At 36.2% G+C, this 17,736-nt stretch overlaps 1 long non-coding RNA gene across 2 annotated transcripts in view; it reads left to right on the forward strand.

The window, feature by feature from the left end:
• The window catches only part of LOC137660148 (uncharacterized), a 228,757-nt gene that overhangs the window by 32,381 nt on the left and 178,640 nt on the right, over positions 1-17,736 (forward strand). For both annotated transcript variants that reach the window (XR_011047629.1, XR_011047628.1), the window contains exons 3-5: positions 1,659-1,846; positions 2,137-2,222; positions 11,711-11,806. This is a non-coding gene — a long non-coding RNA (uncharacterized lncRNA). The remainder of the gene's footprint in view (positions 1-1,658; positions 1,847-2,136; positions 2,223-11,710; positions 11,807-17,736) is intronic.

The following is a 17,736-nucleotide window of genomic DNA, read 5'->3' on the forward strand; positions in this document are numbered from 1 at the left end:
CTTAAGAACAGAAACAACATTAAAATAAATATTTCATATAAACTATAAAATCTTTAAGAAAAACAAGAAGAGAAATAAAATAGAATCGTGCCCAAGTGCACCCTCAAGCAAGAGAACTCTACCCCAAGACAGTGAAAGACCATGGTAAAGAGGCTATGGCACTATCCAAGATCAGAGAACAATCGTTTGATTTTGTAGTGTCCTTCTCCTAGAAGAGCTCTGCAATGTAATTGTTCAGTGGCTTCTTCTCACTTGGTAGGGGTAGAATAGATATTTTAGTTATGGTAAGCAACTTTTCTAGAAAAAGGACACTTCGCTAGAAAGGCAACATCTCCCTCTCCATGCAACCATGTACTGGACTACATTAATCTTTTCCAGAACTGGATCCCCGATAGATTTACAAGAAATCACTCTGAAGTGGTGTAAGCTAAAGTTGTGATTAACGTCCTGTGGGCGTATATTATAGGTATTTCCATACCAAATTTCAGGTCATATGATTTAGATACCAGGGCATAAGAGCAAAAAATGCAAATTTTTGGTCTATAAAAAGTCAAAAATCTAAAAATAATCATTAATTTTTTTGTTTGAAAATAAACAGATTGCAAAATTAACCATTTTGAAGAAACCTGTTCCAAAAATGTTGAGACTTTCTATTGGTATTTATCTTGGGCACCTCGGTATGAAATTTCAATTCATTTGGTTGTAATACCAGGGCACAGGAGACCAGAATATAATTTATTTTGTCAGAAAATGGCAAAAAAAAACTAAAATTATTTTGGTATGTATCAAAAGAAAAATTTTAAACGCATCCGGGTATTTACCCACTCGACCTCTGTGCCAAATTTCAAGTCATTTGGCCCAGCAATGACCAAGATGAATTGATTGGAAGGTTTGGCCGCAGGAGGCGAAGAAAAATTCAGGAAAAACAATATATGTTCCTCACATGGAGTGGGGTATGAAAATCAAACCATTGTTCTTTATTCTCGGGTAATGCCGTAGTCTCTGTACCTTGGTTTTTCATTGTCTTGGGTTAGAGTTCTTGTGCTAGAGGGTACACTTAGGCACAGCATTCTTTCCTTTATTTCCTTTCCTCGCTGGGCTATTTTCCTTGTTGGAGCCCTTGGGCTTTTAGCATCCTGATTTCCCAACTAGGGTTGAATCTGGTATACAAGCTTTGAGATAATGGAACCTGATGTACGATGAGTAATTGGTCCTTAACCCTTTTACCCCCAAAGGACATACTGGTACGTTTCACAAAACTCATCCCTTTACCCCCATGGACGTACCGGTACGTCCTTGCAGAAAACTGCTACAGTATTTAAATTTTTTTTTGCATATTTTTGATAATTTTTTGAGAAACCTCAGGCATTTTCCAAGAGAATGAGACCAACCTGACCTCTCTATGACAAAAATTAGTGCAATTTAAAAGAAATATACTGCAAAATGTGCTTGAAAAAAAATAACCCCTGGGGGTTAAGGGTTGGAAATTTCCAAATAGCCTGGGGGTAAAAGGGTTAATTAATTACAAATTAGGACAAAAATGTCATGAGGTCTGTGTGAAGAAATTGCTATTTTTTTCTTTATAAATTATATAAATCACTTGGCAGTACTGTATACTGTACATGTAATATTTAGAATAATAATTTATTTACTTTCAGATCTATACGCTATCAAGCTTTTGGAAGCGGAACGACTATGCTAAGATTTCCTAACGTGTCGGCTTGACTCTAGGCGAGTACATGATGATGAACTCCTCACTCCCTCTTCAGAGGAGAGGAGGAAGAAGCCAAAGCTTCCCGAGGGGGAGGAACCGTTGGTTTACTGCCTTGAATCCGCTGGTGGAGTAGTTAGTATTCTTTGATTCATTATGTTAAAGTTTTCATTTGCTGTATTATAACCTTAGTTAATTTATGCTGTATGTCAAGCCACAGCCTGTCAATAGTGACTATTCTGGGAATATAAATTTTATAGTGGTAAATATCTGATCTAAACAATTGAAAGATAGGTTTTAATATTATTGGAAGTTAACAAAGGATATATCCTGCTTTTTGTCACATTTGAAGTTTTAATGAATCTTATGTGAACCTCTTTTAAAACTGATGACAAATGTTTGATATCATAAAATGGTGTTTTTAGGTAATGCAAGAGAAACGGCCCAGGAACCCACCTCCATCAACATACTACCAGGGCCAGAACAACTTATTGGATCTTAACATAAAGTGGTGAGTTTATTACCTTCAGGCAGTAGTGGTGGTCCCCCAGGAAGACACAAAAGGCTTTCAAATAAAGATTCATCAGTATGTAATTAAAACCAATTTCTGAGGCTGGCTTTTCCTTAAAGTATTTTGTGTCTCCTGGATGGTGACTTCTGCATGTGGAAACCTGGCGGTGGTACATATTAAAGGATTTCAACTCCTTTAATGTAACTGTAGCATGTGGCACCACAACTGATGAAGGTTTTACCTTTAATATTTTTCATCACTTGATGTCCTTAGATATTTGATAAAGCACTGCTAGGTTGTTGTAACTTTTAATGCTTTGGTAAAGTGTAAGAGATTACATAAAATATAATTATAAAGTTTACTTAAGTGAGGAAGGAATTAATTTTCAAAGCAATCTTAATAGTTCCAAACAATCATAGGCTGTTTATTTCAGTGTACTGTATTAGGTGAGTATTGAAGGTAAATAATTTGTCTCTTAGCCTCATGCGGGTCCAGTATCATTGCACTGCATGTTACAAGGGTCCTTTTGGATATTGGCTGCACTATACTTCCTTTCACAATTTCTCTCCTCTTTATCAGATGTCCTTAAACTTAATTATATAACAGCGGTGATTTCCTCCCAAGTTGCACCTTTGCTCTGAAGGATCTCCCCATTTAGAGCTCTGGGCCTTATAGCTCAAATTCTGTATCACAAATCACAGCTCCTAAGTTAAAATGGAGATACCATTTCCCTTGCAGTTTAGTATGAAATTGATGTCTTGACTGCCACATACACACATTTCCATCTGTTCCCTCTGAGGAAGGTAGTGCCATCATTGCTTCTCCTCCAGGGCACTGTAGGCACTGCTTAAGTCTTTGCAGCATTCGATCGGCACCTTCTGTATATTGTTCTACTTTACCTCAATCCCTGCTTCCTTCCATCTTTGCTGTCCAATCTCTTACCCTTTACTGTTTATCATAGCTGCTCAGTTTTCCTGCACTGGAAATGGGTTCACAGACCCCAGTATTGTCTTATATAGCACAAATTCATAAATCATATCTGTGTGATCCAAAGTCTCATATAGTCTTCCTTCCATCTTTGCTGTCCAATCTCTTACCTTTTACTATTTATCATAGCTGCTCAGTTTTTCTGTTCTGGAAATGGGTTCACAGATCTCAGTATTGTCTTGTATAGCCCAAATTCATAAATCATTTCTGTCAGTATGATCGAAAGACTCGTACCAGTCTTGATAATTTTGCATCTCATGTCTTTCCAAGTTCTGTCTTGATCAACTTCTGGGTTCATTTGGTTTCCTTTTGGTTGACTATTCAGTTGGTAATGTGAAATGTGTAGGGGTTATATACCTGGCAGTCTTTTGTGTGATTGCCCTCTAAATGAAGATTTAGCCAGTTTGGATAAACTTCTAGTTGCCCGGAAGCATTCGAAGTCACTAGATGTCAGTGTGCCGGTTTAGTTAAATTATGTGCTAAACTCGTTACTTGTACTTAATTACGGGACATGGCACATGAGGAGGTCACTTAACAGTCACTAAGGCACACTGCACTAAAAGGGTCCACTTATAAGTCGCTATGGGCAACGAACACTACACTTAAATGCACATGAACTGCACAATAAATTCATGGAGATTCACGGGGAGAGTAATGGCGGCTGTAATAGTCGTCTTGTGTTGCTTGAAAACTTGTAAAAGCACTCTCTTCTCACAAAATACTCACTGCGCCATGTTGGGGGTGTTCCTGCGAGGTTGGGAAGGAAACACAATCTTGAAATTAACATAAGTTCTATTGAGAAAGTGCAATACAAGGACTAAATACAACAGGCAGGAAATACGTCTGCCTGGGGTGACGAACGATAATACAAGCACACTGTGTGATGCCCCAAGGCTTGGAAGTAGGCTACATTGTTGCCATGTCTTCGGGGCATTGCCACAATTAATAATGTAATGGATATATATGCATAATAATATTGTAATATGATACATATACATATATAAATACATAGGGGGTGTATTTATTTACAAGACATATAACAAATGAGACACATAATAAATGGGAAACATAATACATTGCTTTAGGTATGATTATGTGTTAACGTCAGTCAATGTAACGGTCTCACATTTTATATATTTACAATTGGTCCAAAATAGTTGGCAATATATTATTCATTTTTTTGCCTTTCAACTTTTAACTCTTTCCATTTGATCATCGTTACCATTGAGAAGTGCCACTCTTAATGTAACATGACTGATATTTTTAATTTAATTGAAGTTTTTCTTTTATTAAGCAATGCATGTACAGTACAGTACTTAGGTGTTGCATTTGTTTTTCTGTCAACTCTCAATTGAAGGTATTCTCTTGGGAGCTTCATTCCTTTTGTAAGTAGGCAATGTCCAGATACATCAGCCTTATAATGAACCTTTTCCCCTGTAACCTCAAAGACTTCCATTTTCTATTGTCATGCTGTATTGTTATAGACACAAGCAACATGCTCTCGAGAACCTCATTCCTTTTGTAAGTAGGCAATGTCCAGATACATCACCCTTATAATGAACTCTTTCCCCTGTGACCTCAAAGACTTGCATCTTCTCTTGTCATGCTGTCTTGTTATAGCCACAAGCTACATCGTTTTCCTCATTAATTTGCATCCTTACATAGTGGTGGTTATCTTATTTGTACCAACTCTTTTAGATGATATGGTGCAGTTTTTATACAAAATAATCCACTTTTGGTTAACCTTGAGCTAGAACTGTTTCTTTACTTACTTTGATGGCTGCTTTTCCCGTCCCATACAGCAGGGGAACCCCTCTCTCTACAGGACCTCCACTGTCTTTTACCTTGTTCGTTCAGAGTATTTAACATTTCGTATTGCATATTGTTCATCAGATCAGATCAGATTCAGGTTGAGGCTTTACCTTTGCAACGGCGCCTCTGTCTTTTAGTTTTGTGTTCCTTATTTTCACTAGTTTTTCTCTTTTCATCCACATTTGTTGTAGTACTCTTTTCTTATTTTCAATATTTTCTTCACAAAAAAGGAATTTTCCAACTGTTTGTGCACTATCTTCTTCGTATGGTTGTTGGAGCTCAATTGCTTTTATTCTTATATCACTAAACTGTGGACAATATAACAAAGTGTTTAGCATTTTCTTCTACTCACAGAATACAGAGTTTATATTTCCATCTTGGTGTCTGTTTTTTATATTCAAGCCCAGTGAGTTTGTCCTTGCTCTGAATAATAAAATTGACGAAAATGTGTTGTCATACACTTTCTCCTCCTTGATTTCACTTTTCCAGTTTTTATACAAAATTAGACTCTCCTTGCACTCCATTTCACACTTCCATTTGCTTGTGTCCCATTCTCTTGTTCTCTTCTTTATCCTCTTTCGTACATCTCTTGACTTCTCTCATCGCCATCCCACATTCCTCAGCATACTTCTTCACATGCAATTACCACTTCCTCTCTTTTTCTTCCATATCATTGACTATTGCTGATAGTAAGTCCTTTTCTCCCTTATAAATGCTATTAAGGTACCTCAGCTTTCCATCCATTACCCTTGTTTTCATAGCAGATGCTCCTACATCCCCTCTCAAGGCTACAATTGCTGTATTCTTTACACCCCCTAACATCCTTCTATACACTCCATTCTCTATTCTTTGCAACTTTTCTATTTCCGTTTCCGTTAAGTTAATTACGTTTGTTCCATATAATATAGAAGGTAGTGCTACACTTTTCCAGTATGCTTTCCCTATCATTATCTTATTACAACTTTTTTCTATGATTGAGTATGTAAGATTAGCTAGCTTTTGCGCCTTAACTATCATTTCACTTTTCTGTGTTTTGAACATATTCCTACTATCATCTACCTTGATACCTAGGTATTTAATATTGCTTACTACTCTTATTCCCTCTATATTATCTGGTTTTTCTTTCATATTATAAGTACGCTACTTTTGTCTCTATTTATGTCTAAACCACACTGCTTTCCTATATCTATCACTTTCCTTATGTTCAATTCAGCATCCTCTATATTCTCAGCAGGCACTAGGACATCATCAGCAAAAAATAATACTACTAGCTTTATAATATCATTTTTAAAACCATTACCTTCCTTTTCTACTTGTTTTATAATCTGATAAGTAATTAATTTGATAATTGTTGTAGAGCCAGTACAGCCTTGCTTTATTCCACTAATTACGCTCAATTTTTGTTCTACTCTTTCCCCTATGTCTAACGTAGTCGAGTCTCCCACATATACTTCTGCTATAGAGTTAATTATACTAGTATGTACTTTATATTGCTTTAATGTTTCTATCAGCACTTCCCTTTTTATGGAATCGAAAGCTTTTTTGAAATCTAAAGAGGCAACTATGAGTTTTTTTTTATTTATGAAAGTTTCTTCGACCATGTACTGTAAGATGAGTATATTATCCTCAATCCTTCCTCCCTCTGTAAATCCCGCTTGACTATCCTCTATGGCATTATTACTTTTTAGATGTCCTTCTATTTCATCTTTTATAAAAGCCATGTATATTTTATATGATACATTTGTGAGCGCTATTGGTCTCAATTCCTTTGCTGTTGGTTTGTTTTTCTTTTTTAACATTTTTGTTCTGGATTCTTTCCAGGTTTTGGGTTTTTCTTTGCTGGCTAGTTCCTCTTTGTAGCAGTTCACTAGCGTATTCTTACATATATCACTTATCATCATTGCATTGTAATATTCTGGCTTTAGTCCATCTGGCCCAGCTGCTTTACCTTTCTTTAGGCGTTTTAGGCATTTTTCTAATTTACCTTTATTCATTTCAGCAGCGGGCATGGGTTTAATTTTTCCTTTAACATTTAGTACAGCATCGTAATGCTCCCTTAGATGTTCTGGTATACTATATTCATTTACTACTATAATGTCGTTTTCTCTTCTCAAATTATCCAGGTATTCACTCTCCTTCTCCTCATTCCAGATCTCTGTTATTCTATTTTCATGTGTATTGTAGACTGTTTTCCAAAATTTTACTAATTCTTCTTTAGCCTCTTCATCTGATAGTTTATTTCCTCTATCTCCATATAATTGTATTGCCTTGCTTTTTATTTCTTTGCTATTTCTTAATTTGTTTGTTTTCCCATAGTTTATTGTTTTTATCATCTCTTATCTCCCTGGTCTTCCTTTTCTCATTTAACGTTATGCTCTCTTTCACCAGTATTTGTACTTCTTTCTTCTTATGATTGTATTTTTCTTCTAATTCTGTTTTTAACCTAATATCTTTTTCATTTCTCTTTTTTCTATTAAGTTCCTTTCTTTCCTTAATCTTTCTCCTTATTTCCTCAGTTACCCAAGGTTGTTCTTTGGTCTTCCCTTCATTTGTTACCCTTCTCCTATATGTTTTAGCCAAATGTTCTTGTTTCATTTCTGCCATTATTATGTTTAGCTCTTCAATGTTTTTTTACATCCTTGCTAACAAGTTTTCTCTCTATAGATTTCACATATTCGTCTATATCTTTTGTGTCATTGCTATAATATGTAATTTCTTCCCACTTCCCTTTATTGTAGTTATTTTCTCTATTTGTTTTTACTTCCAATTCTACTGTTATTAAGTTGTGATCTGATATATCTAATACTGTTTTATCTTCATCTATTTCCATACATTTAAATTGTTTATATAGCATATTATTTGCAAGTACAAAATCAATAGCACTATGCTGATCTTGTCTATTTCACGTGTATAGTCCTGAGCACCTTTCATCTCCATTCAATAGTGTTAGGTTGTGATTACCCATCCAATCTAGCACCATTTCCCCATTTCTGTGTACTTGTTGGTGCCCCAGAAATCCCACGTGGCCGTTAAAATCCCCCATAACTAGCAAAGGAGTTGTTTCTCCTGCTTTCTGTATTAATTTTTCACATTCCGCTTTCAATTCTTGATCTCTTTTTCTATCTTCTTCTGTATTTCCTGCTGCGAAATATACTAGTATTATAAAAAATACTAAGTTGTGGATTTTACACTGTACCATTATTATATCGCTATGTTTTGTTTATTTCCTCTGCTTCAGTGATATTATTGTTTTTAAAAATTAACATTAACCCACCACCCTTTTTGTCTTTAAAATCCCTTCTTTTTTCTATTTTTAACAGACCTTTACTTAGCTGTATTTTATCTATTTTTTGGTGCGTTTCTCTCAAACAAAATATATGAATTTTAGTTGTGTTCATCTCGTTTTCTACTTCTATTTATTTCTGCTTGGTTAGTGCTTGGATATTTAACAGGCATATTTTTATACATTGGCTAACTTTTTTGTCTAAATTTATACCTTTTCTAATTCGCTCTGCTTGCGTTTTCTTCTTGACGAAAATTGTCGTTTCTTACTAGTTCTCCTCTCTTTATGAACCAGCCCTGCTCTCCATTTTCTTTTTTCTCTCACAATTCCTCCAGCAACTTCCTTTCTTTTTCCCTTTCCCTAAAAGTGAGGTCAGGTGCTATGAAAACTTGTCTCAACTTCTCTTTTTTCGCTTTCCTGAGTTGTTTCCCCCTTGCAATTATTCCCCATTTTTCCTTGGTGCTTTTAAGCTTAACTAGCAGGGGCCTTGGTTTTTGTCTTTGTCCCTGTTCCTCTCTTTCTTCCCTTGGTTTGCCTAACCTACCCACTTCTTCAATTTCCACATCGTTCATTCCTAACTCGACATTAATCAAACTCCCACATATATCAAAATCATCTTTCAGCTTTTCATTACTATCAACTTTTGTACTTTCTTTTATGTTGAAAATTACTATATTGTTTTTCTTTTTCTCCTTTTCCCTTATTTCTATCATCTCTGCCCTAACTTCCTCCCTAACTTCTTCTCTTGTCAGCTGACCCGTTCCTATCCTATTATTATCCACTAAAGCCCTGATCTCCTTTTTTAACTCATCTACCGTATCCTGCAGCCCTATGAAATTATCCCTGAGTTCATTATATTGTTTCCTAAGTTTCTTGTTTTCTGCCTTCAAGTTTTAGAAATTCCCCCGGCATCTACTACAAAACCATCGGGCATGTTTAGATTCGCTAATTCTCTTAAATTCACTTCTGTCTAGTTGTCCACAGCCTATGTGGAACCATACATCACACAAATCACATTCTATAGCTTCTTGGCTTGATCTTACCCCTTTTTTTGCACCATCCGCAGTCGTTTGAACCAGCCATGCTTTCTTCATGGTCAGTCGCTTGAATATTCTTCCTCTCCTTTTCCCCCTTTCACTTCCTTCTTTCTCACACTCACACCCATTGCACCTTTCACTGCTTCTCTCTTAGACACCATGTTTAATATCTTTTGAGCTTGGTTATGTTATGTTATTCTAACGGCTTTATAATTATCAGAACACACAATCACGTTTCTTCTAAACCACAGTTTACCCTCGTTGCTCTTAACAATCTGTTGAATCGTCACTGTCAAAAGACTCATGAAATAAGAAAGTCTTCAATTTCCTCTTGAAAGCCTTAATGTCTTCAATCATTCGAATGTTTTGTGGAGCTTATTATATAGTCTCGAGGCCACATATTTAAAGGCTCTTGAGCCTAAAGTAGACATAAATCTAGGTTCCAACAGTTTAAAGCCATCTGTAATTATTCTCGTGTCGACACGATTTGTTGGCTGCGCAATGTGTAACAATTCTCTTAAGTATTTTGGACGCCCGGTTCTGATTACTGCCATCCATTTTAATTTATTGGTTAATCTAGAATTAATGTTAAATTTTCCTTCCCTTGATCACATTCGGTTATTATTTTATGTTGGTCCAACAGCATTTTTTTCTTTCTCACCCTCTATTTTAGTGAGTAAATTAAAGTTATCTATTAATTCCACAGCACAGTACAGTAATCTTTCAGCTATCTCAGTGTTATGTTCCAAGTCCCTCTGGGAAAGCTCTAAAGTACATGCAGATATCCAAGATGGTTTTTATTTCCCTTTTTTTTATAATTTTTCATATTTGTTTAAGCTTTTACAAACCCAATCAAGTCGATTTAAAATAAAATAGTTGATATATAAAGAGGAGTCTGTGATATAGATTTACAGGTATTCGTAGATCCAAGATATACTGAGAAATCAATAGGTGAACCACAATATGGTGGGTGATTACTTTAGAAATTATCTGGTTTCTCTAAACTTGTATTTAAGGGTGATTACTTGAGCAGTATAAACAGCAACATTTTGGCATCTTAATCTTCCTTTGCTTGGTTTGACTGCTCCTCAGACAGCATGCAAGACATGAAGCTCAAGAGTCATGTGCGTTTATAAGACTCAATACTACGCAGTACTCTAGAAGTTTTATTCCAGCTGTTACCAAGTTGTGGAATGATCTTCCTAATCGGGTTGTTGAATCAGTAAAACTTCAAAAGTTCAAAGTTGGAGCAAATGCTTTTTTGTTGACCAGGCGGACATGAGTCTTTTTATAGTTTATATATGACATATTTGTTTTTGACGTTGTTAATAGTTTATATATGACATATCTCTTTTGACATTACTTTTTTTAGAATGATTTACTGTTAATTTGTTCTCTTCAGTTATTTATTTCCTTATTTCCTTTCCTCACTGGGCTATTTTCCCCTATTGGAGCCCCTGGGCTTATAGCATCTTGCTTTTCCAATTAGGGTTGTAGCTTGGATAGTAATAATAATAATAATATGTCTTGAGGAATTGCCGTACCATCAATATTTGAAATTTTCATCTAAAGAGAAATGGCATCAATAATCAGAAAATCTAATACAGTAATATATATGATCCTTTGAATAGAAATATGTTAAACCCCATGACACAGATCTTTGTCTTTTTTTTCTGCTTTCTATCCCAATGGTTTCATTGGTTATATTTTTTGGAAACTGCTGCATTCTTCAGGTATCAATCTTCTGTTAAATTGTATCCGGGCAATTTCAATCTCTTTGTCCTGCCATTTTACCCTTGCTGAGCCTAAGTTCATAACTGGTTTTTTTTTTTTTGTTATTGTTATTACTAGCTAAGCTAGAACCCTAGTTTGGAAAGCTGGAGGCTATAAGCCCAAAATGTCAAACAGTCCAGGGATGAAAGGAAATAGGAAACATTGAATAGTCCGCCTGAGAGTGTCCTCAAGCAAGATAACTCCAACCTAAGGTAGTGGAGGATGACCATGGTACAGAGGTTATGGCACTACTTGAGACTAGAGAACAAAGGTTTGATTTTGGAGTGCCCTCCTTCTCTAGGGTCGTCAATGATTGTCAAAGTTAAGGTTCTCCTTTAAAATGTTTTCTGGTCCAATGGGTTTAAAAAAGTTAGGCAGATATTGGTTGATATTGGTTTGTAAATAAAATAGGCAGAGATTGGTTTGTACTCTATGAAACATGCATTTAAATAGTATACTTTGCTGTTCCATGTCTTCATTGTAATGTACAGACAACATGAAAAAGTTGTGTACTTAGATCAGTTATCATAACAAGATCATGTTTTAATATTCTTGTGTTTTTCAAGAGAAATATTGACAATTTTTCTGATTTACAGATCATGAAGATTGGCATTGCTGGAAAAGGTTCGAACTGAGAGATGAAAAAAAATACCTTGGGATCTGAAAGGGCTGGTAGTCTCAATAACTGCATAGTGAGTATAATATTTAGATTTTTATAGCTAAGAATTCTCTCTCTCTCTCTCTCTCTCTCTCTCTCTCTCTCTCTCTCTCTCTCTCTCTCTCTCTCTCTCTCTCAAAATTTCGCAAGATATGTGGTAACATTATTAGTTTGTTTAATTAATGAGGACCTTTGCTTCAATAGGCATTGTCGAGATGATGATGATGAATTAATTTGTTGTTTTAGGTACTTCTGAGAAGTATTGAAAATAAATCCCCTAAAGACCTTGCAATGTAGGTAGTAGGTTGGCCAGTGCACCAGCTACCCGTTGAGATACTACCACTAGAGTGTTATGTGGTCCTTTAACTAGCCAGACAGTACTATATTAGATCCTTCTCTCTGGTTACGGTTCACTTTCCCATTTGCCTAGACATACACTGAATAGTCTGGCACATTCTTTACAGGTTCCCCTCTGTCCTCATACACCTGACAACAATAAGATTACCAAACAATTCTTCTTCACTGAAGGGGTTAACTACATATACCAAGGCACTTTCCCCCAATTTTGGGGGTTAGTCGACATCAAACAAATACAACAGAAAAGGGGAACTCTCCCCTCTACGTTCCTCCCAGCCTGATAAGGGACTCAACCGAGTTCAGCTGGTACTGCCTGGCGTGCCACAGCCCACCCTCCCCCATTATCCATCACAGATGAACCTTCATAACACTGAATCCCCTACTGCTGCTACCTCCGCGGTCATCCAAAGCACCGCAGGAAGCAGCAGGGCCTACTGGAACTGCGTCACAATCACTCGCCATTCATTCCTATTTCTAGCACGCTCTCTTGCCTTTCTCACATCTATCCTCCTATCACCCAGAGCTTCCTTCACTCCATCCATCCACCCAAACCTTGCCCTTCCTCTTGTACTTCTCCCATCAACTCATGCATTCATCACCTTCTTTAGCAGACAGCCATTTTCCATTCTCTCAACATAGGTAAACCACCTCAACACATTCATATCCACTCTAGCTGCTAACTCATTTCTTACACCCGTTCTCACCCTCACTACTTTGTTCCTAACCGTATCTACTCGAGATACACCAGCCATACTCCTTAGACCAGTGGTTCTTAACCTTTTATGGCTGCGACCCCAAATCCTGTCCAGATCAACCATGGCGACCCTTACCTTCATAAATACTTTTATTTAAATTATGAAATACTTGTGCTTGTAAAAACGTGTGACAGAAACAAAAATCACATGCAGAAATTTGTATTAATGCAAGTAGTGCATCTATATAATAATGATCCATGAGAAATAAAACAAAGCACAGATTTTTTAAAATAAAAATAAAAATATTTCTTAATATAAAAAAAATGTATAAGTAGGCTATAATTTACCATTGTTGAAAAGGGAAATTATTCATACAAGACTATTTGACATGAAATATAGTATTAACCCCTTCCATCCGTGCCTCTGCCCTCCACTTCTCTTCCTTCCTTTGTTTCTCCGATTCCTCCGTTCCTAATAGTCCCTTTCCCTACCTTCGTCCCTCATTTCAATCTGTCCATTCTTTACCCCCCTGTCTCCTTACCTTCATCCATTCTTTCGCTCCCTCTATTCCTTCTTCTCCTCGTCCCTTCGTCCGTAGTGAAGTGGTTAAAGTCAATGAGATCCTTGACACTGTATTGTTTTGGTCAGCTCTTCAAATCTGGGTGATTTTGATGATAGGCTGCATCTTAGGTCATCCTCTGGTTGCAAACAGTTTCTGTATTTTGTCTTTATGACTGTGAGGGCTGAAAATCCTGCCTCACACAGGAAAGTTGTAGCAAAGGGAATTAGCGTTTTCAGGGCTTCACCTCCAAGATTGGGCTTTTCTTTGTGAACTTTGATCCAAAATGACCTCAGTGATTGCTTTTGCCTTTTGAAATCGTAATAAAGTGTTGCGTCATTCTGGATCTCGATAAGCTCCTCCTATAGCTTGCTGATGTTTGCGATTTCATCAGGCAAGTCTTCAGCTTCAATGTTGAAGGGGTTTCTTACCCAACTGTAGTTGAGCGTATTTTCTGGAATGTAATGATCAAACTCTCTAATTAGCTTAGATATATGTCCCTCAGTAATGCCTTGGACTTGGATGAGAGAAAATCTTTCATCCTCCAGAAGTAGGTTAAAAGATGGAAAGGATGCAGTCTTTCCAGATTTTATTTTATTCATCCACAACTTCAGTTTTCCTTTGAATGCTAATAGCTTCTCAGAAAGCTCAACCAATGTCTGATCATGACCTTGCATTGAAAGCACTAAATCTAGCGCCAAAAGCGCTCGGTTGCCAACTCTGGACACTGGCACATCAGCTCCTGACTTCCTCCCCCTCCTCCTTCCCTCCACCAACGGTTAGATTTAAAAGGCAAGAGGAGATGTTGGTAGTTTTTTCACCTCAATCAAATCGTGTCTCAATGTTTTGCTTAACATTAGATAATAATGACTTAAGACTTCTACATTCAGGATTAATACTTTGATAATATTTTGAATAGGAATATTGGGAAAATAGGAAGTCCACAAATCCTTGGTGACCCATTTAAATGGCTTGGCGACCCAAGTTTGGGTCGCGACCCAGGGGTTAAGAACCAAATTTCATCTCAAACACATTCAATTTCTGTCTCTCCGTCACTTTCATTCCCCACAACTCCGATCCATACATCACAATTGGGACAATCACTTTCTCATACAGAACTCTTTACATTCATGCCCAACCCTCTATTTTTTACTACTCCCTTAACTGTCCCCAACACTTTGCATCCTTCATTCACTCCCTGACATACATCTGCTTCCACTCCCATTTGCTGCAACAACAGACCCCTTGTATTTAAACTGATCCACCTCCTCAAGTAACTCTCCATTCAACATGACATTCAACCTCGCACCACCTTCCCTTCTCGTACATCTCATAACCTTACTCTTACCCACGTTAACTCTCAACTAGGTAATTTCTCGCTTTTATTTTTTTGTTTGTTGTTTTTCGTTGGGACATACGGTGAATTTTACTCCTCTCGTTTTTCTTCTACCTCTTCAACATTATATCCTTTATCTCAGACTCAACCTTCATACTCTACTTCCATAAATAGTAGGTTGTTCACCATTTTGTCCATATAGACTAATTATGCCGCATAGGCTACCTGGCTCAACATGAAATTTGGCTAACAAACACTTACGTTATGCCAGCACTTGAAATACACTATCCATTCTGTCTAGAACTCTCTCAAACCAAGCTGTAAAGGAGGATGGAATTTGTGGAAGCAGACTAATAAATCATGAAATATTCATTAAAAATAGCTTTATTCCTCTCTAAATGTGTCTTGCACTGTTATTCATAACCACCTATTCATGCTCTAGTACAGAATCTACAAGAGATATAAAGTAGAGAAAGCCATAAGCTATTGCTTCTGTTAACATTATTTCTGTACATTGTTACTCTTAACTCTTCCCTCTGTCTGCTTTCTTGTCTTTACTCATATCCATTGATGAATGCTGTCTCATATTTGGTTTTACATAGTACTTTTCTCACAGCCTTGCACTTTGACACAATTTTTCTTGTACTCCTATTCACAATCCAGGACGCTATTGCGAGAGTTGTCTTTCTTCTTTCTCTGCAAATTCAATTCTTCACATTTTCTTAATGTCTATCCTTTCTTTCATTATTTCTCTCTTCTTTTTCTGCACCTTCAATTCTAAATATTTTCTTAATGTATGCTATCCTTTCTTTCATTATTTCTGTCTTCTTTTTGTGCACCCTCAATTCATCACATTTTCTTAATGTATGTAATCCTTGCTTTCATTTTTTCCATCTCTTTCTGCACCTTGAATTCTAAACATTTTCTTATTAATGTGTGCTATCCTTTCTTCCATTATTTGTGTCTTTTTATGCACCAATTCTAAACATTTTCTTAATGTATGCTATCCTATCTTTCATTATTTCCTTTGAGGTTTTCAGGGAACCCCTTCTGTTTTTTAACCCTTTCACTGACCTCCTCAGTGCTTGTTTTCCTTCCCAAATATTTCGTCCGTATTTTCTCTCCTCCATAGTTCATATCTCAAAGCCTTCAATTCATCTTCCATGCCACACTTCCAAACTGTAAAGTCTAAGCTCACTCACATTTCTTTCTGGACCCAGTTGAGTTGGAGCCCCATGAGTAATGCCCACGTTAGGCCTGATATATTATTATATTTATAATTATTATTTCTTGCCAAGCTACAACATGGAAAATAGAAGGATTGGAATTTATAGGGATCAGAAGTAATCATACATTTATTTATTTTTTTCTATTTACATGGTTACCCACTTATATAGTTTCATTCATTCACTGTTTTACCATCAATAATAATTTTGAAATTGACTCTCTTACAGTACTATTTTCTTAAAATATATTAACCTCCAGTTTTCATAGTAAAAGTACTGTCTTGTTAAAAAACTTATCTACATTTTCAACTTAATAAATCTACTTAATGTATACAATATTTAATCTAATGAACTTAAAATAAATAATTTATTCCTCAACTTTTAAATAAATTTGACATGCTTTTCGCTTTTAGATTTAGCTATACTGTACATTTGTCTCCACTCTTACTCACTTAGTCTACACACATTGGTAAATCTTTTACGGTAATATAGCATTTGAAACCTTCCAAATATATGTTGCGCTCACCACGTCAGCATGAAGACATATTTGCTCTAGAGGCCACTTTAAGGCCACTTTACTCGAGACCGCATCATCCTTCTCAACAGTCACTTCTATAAATATTATCGGTCATACTAACCTATTCAAACCATGCAACAACTTCTATTCTCCACTCCTCATTCAACTAATAGAATACTTGTACTGTATGTATTGACCCAGAATAAATTGTGATACAGCTTAGATACAGGACATAGTCTCCATTATTTATTCAGTTCCAGTAGTTCGTAAATCTTTATACTAAGCTGTATTCCTTGGCAATTTCTATTGCTTATTTTAGTTTCTTAAATATTTTTAAACAATTTCCTTTTTTTGTAATAGCTATATGTTTCTTCTCTTTACTCTTGATTGCCTAACTCGTCTATCGTGCCTACAGCTAGTCTTCTCTTCTGGTTAGCAAATGCATTTTTTTTTATTCATTGTAGCTTTTATATTTTGTAGTTTTCATGTTCATCCCACTTCATATTTTCTAAATCTCTTCTTACCCTCATATACCAACAAACAGTTCCTACTGTACCCAGAAATTCATGGTGAAGTTAGACAAAATACCCATTTATTTCACAATATTTCTTGAACTCTAAACCGTCAATTAATCCATTGTCACCTTTATTTTACACAAGTACCCATTCACACACAGGCACTTTCGTACACTTAGTTTTACCTTAAATAATGATCTTGTAACTTGTCTTCATAAAAATTTTATACCGAGTATTACCCCTGTTTTGCAGATGTTAATAGTATTGTTTTAAAAAACTACTTGATACCTACCTGTCATGAGGCCATCAATTGAAGCTGCGTTCCAACTTATACTACAGTATTCTCTTTCAATTGTCATCTCACATCACTACATTACATGTGAAACCTTTTTCATCTTTTGAATACAGTATGCATTCTTTTCGAGTATAGGACTTGCCCCTTGAAACCCATTTTTATAGCCAGGTCTACCAAACCTCATTTTTAATCAATTCCTGACATTCCCTTTTTCACATCTTATTTACACACGTTCTCTTCATAGCCTTCCATTCCACAACCTATACATTGGCTTCTTAGAGCCTAACGTATTTTTAGAAAATTACCCTGCTGGCTGTGATTACAGCACTCCACATACTTGTGTGACCTAATCCAGTATTCATGAAACATTTACCGTAATCTGACTTCTGTAACAATCTTTCACACGCTGATCTACTTTGCCGGAGCCAAAACATACCCATTGACCACCTAGTTATTCTTTTTAC

The sequence above is a fragment of the Palaemon carinicauda genome, chromosome 20 (assembly GCF_036898095.1).
Source record: "Palaemon carinicauda isolate YSFRI2023 chromosome 20, ASM3689809v2, whole genome shotgun sequence".
NCBI lineage: Eukaryota > Metazoa > Arthropoda > Malacostraca > Decapoda > Palaemonidae > Palaemon > Palaemon carinicauda.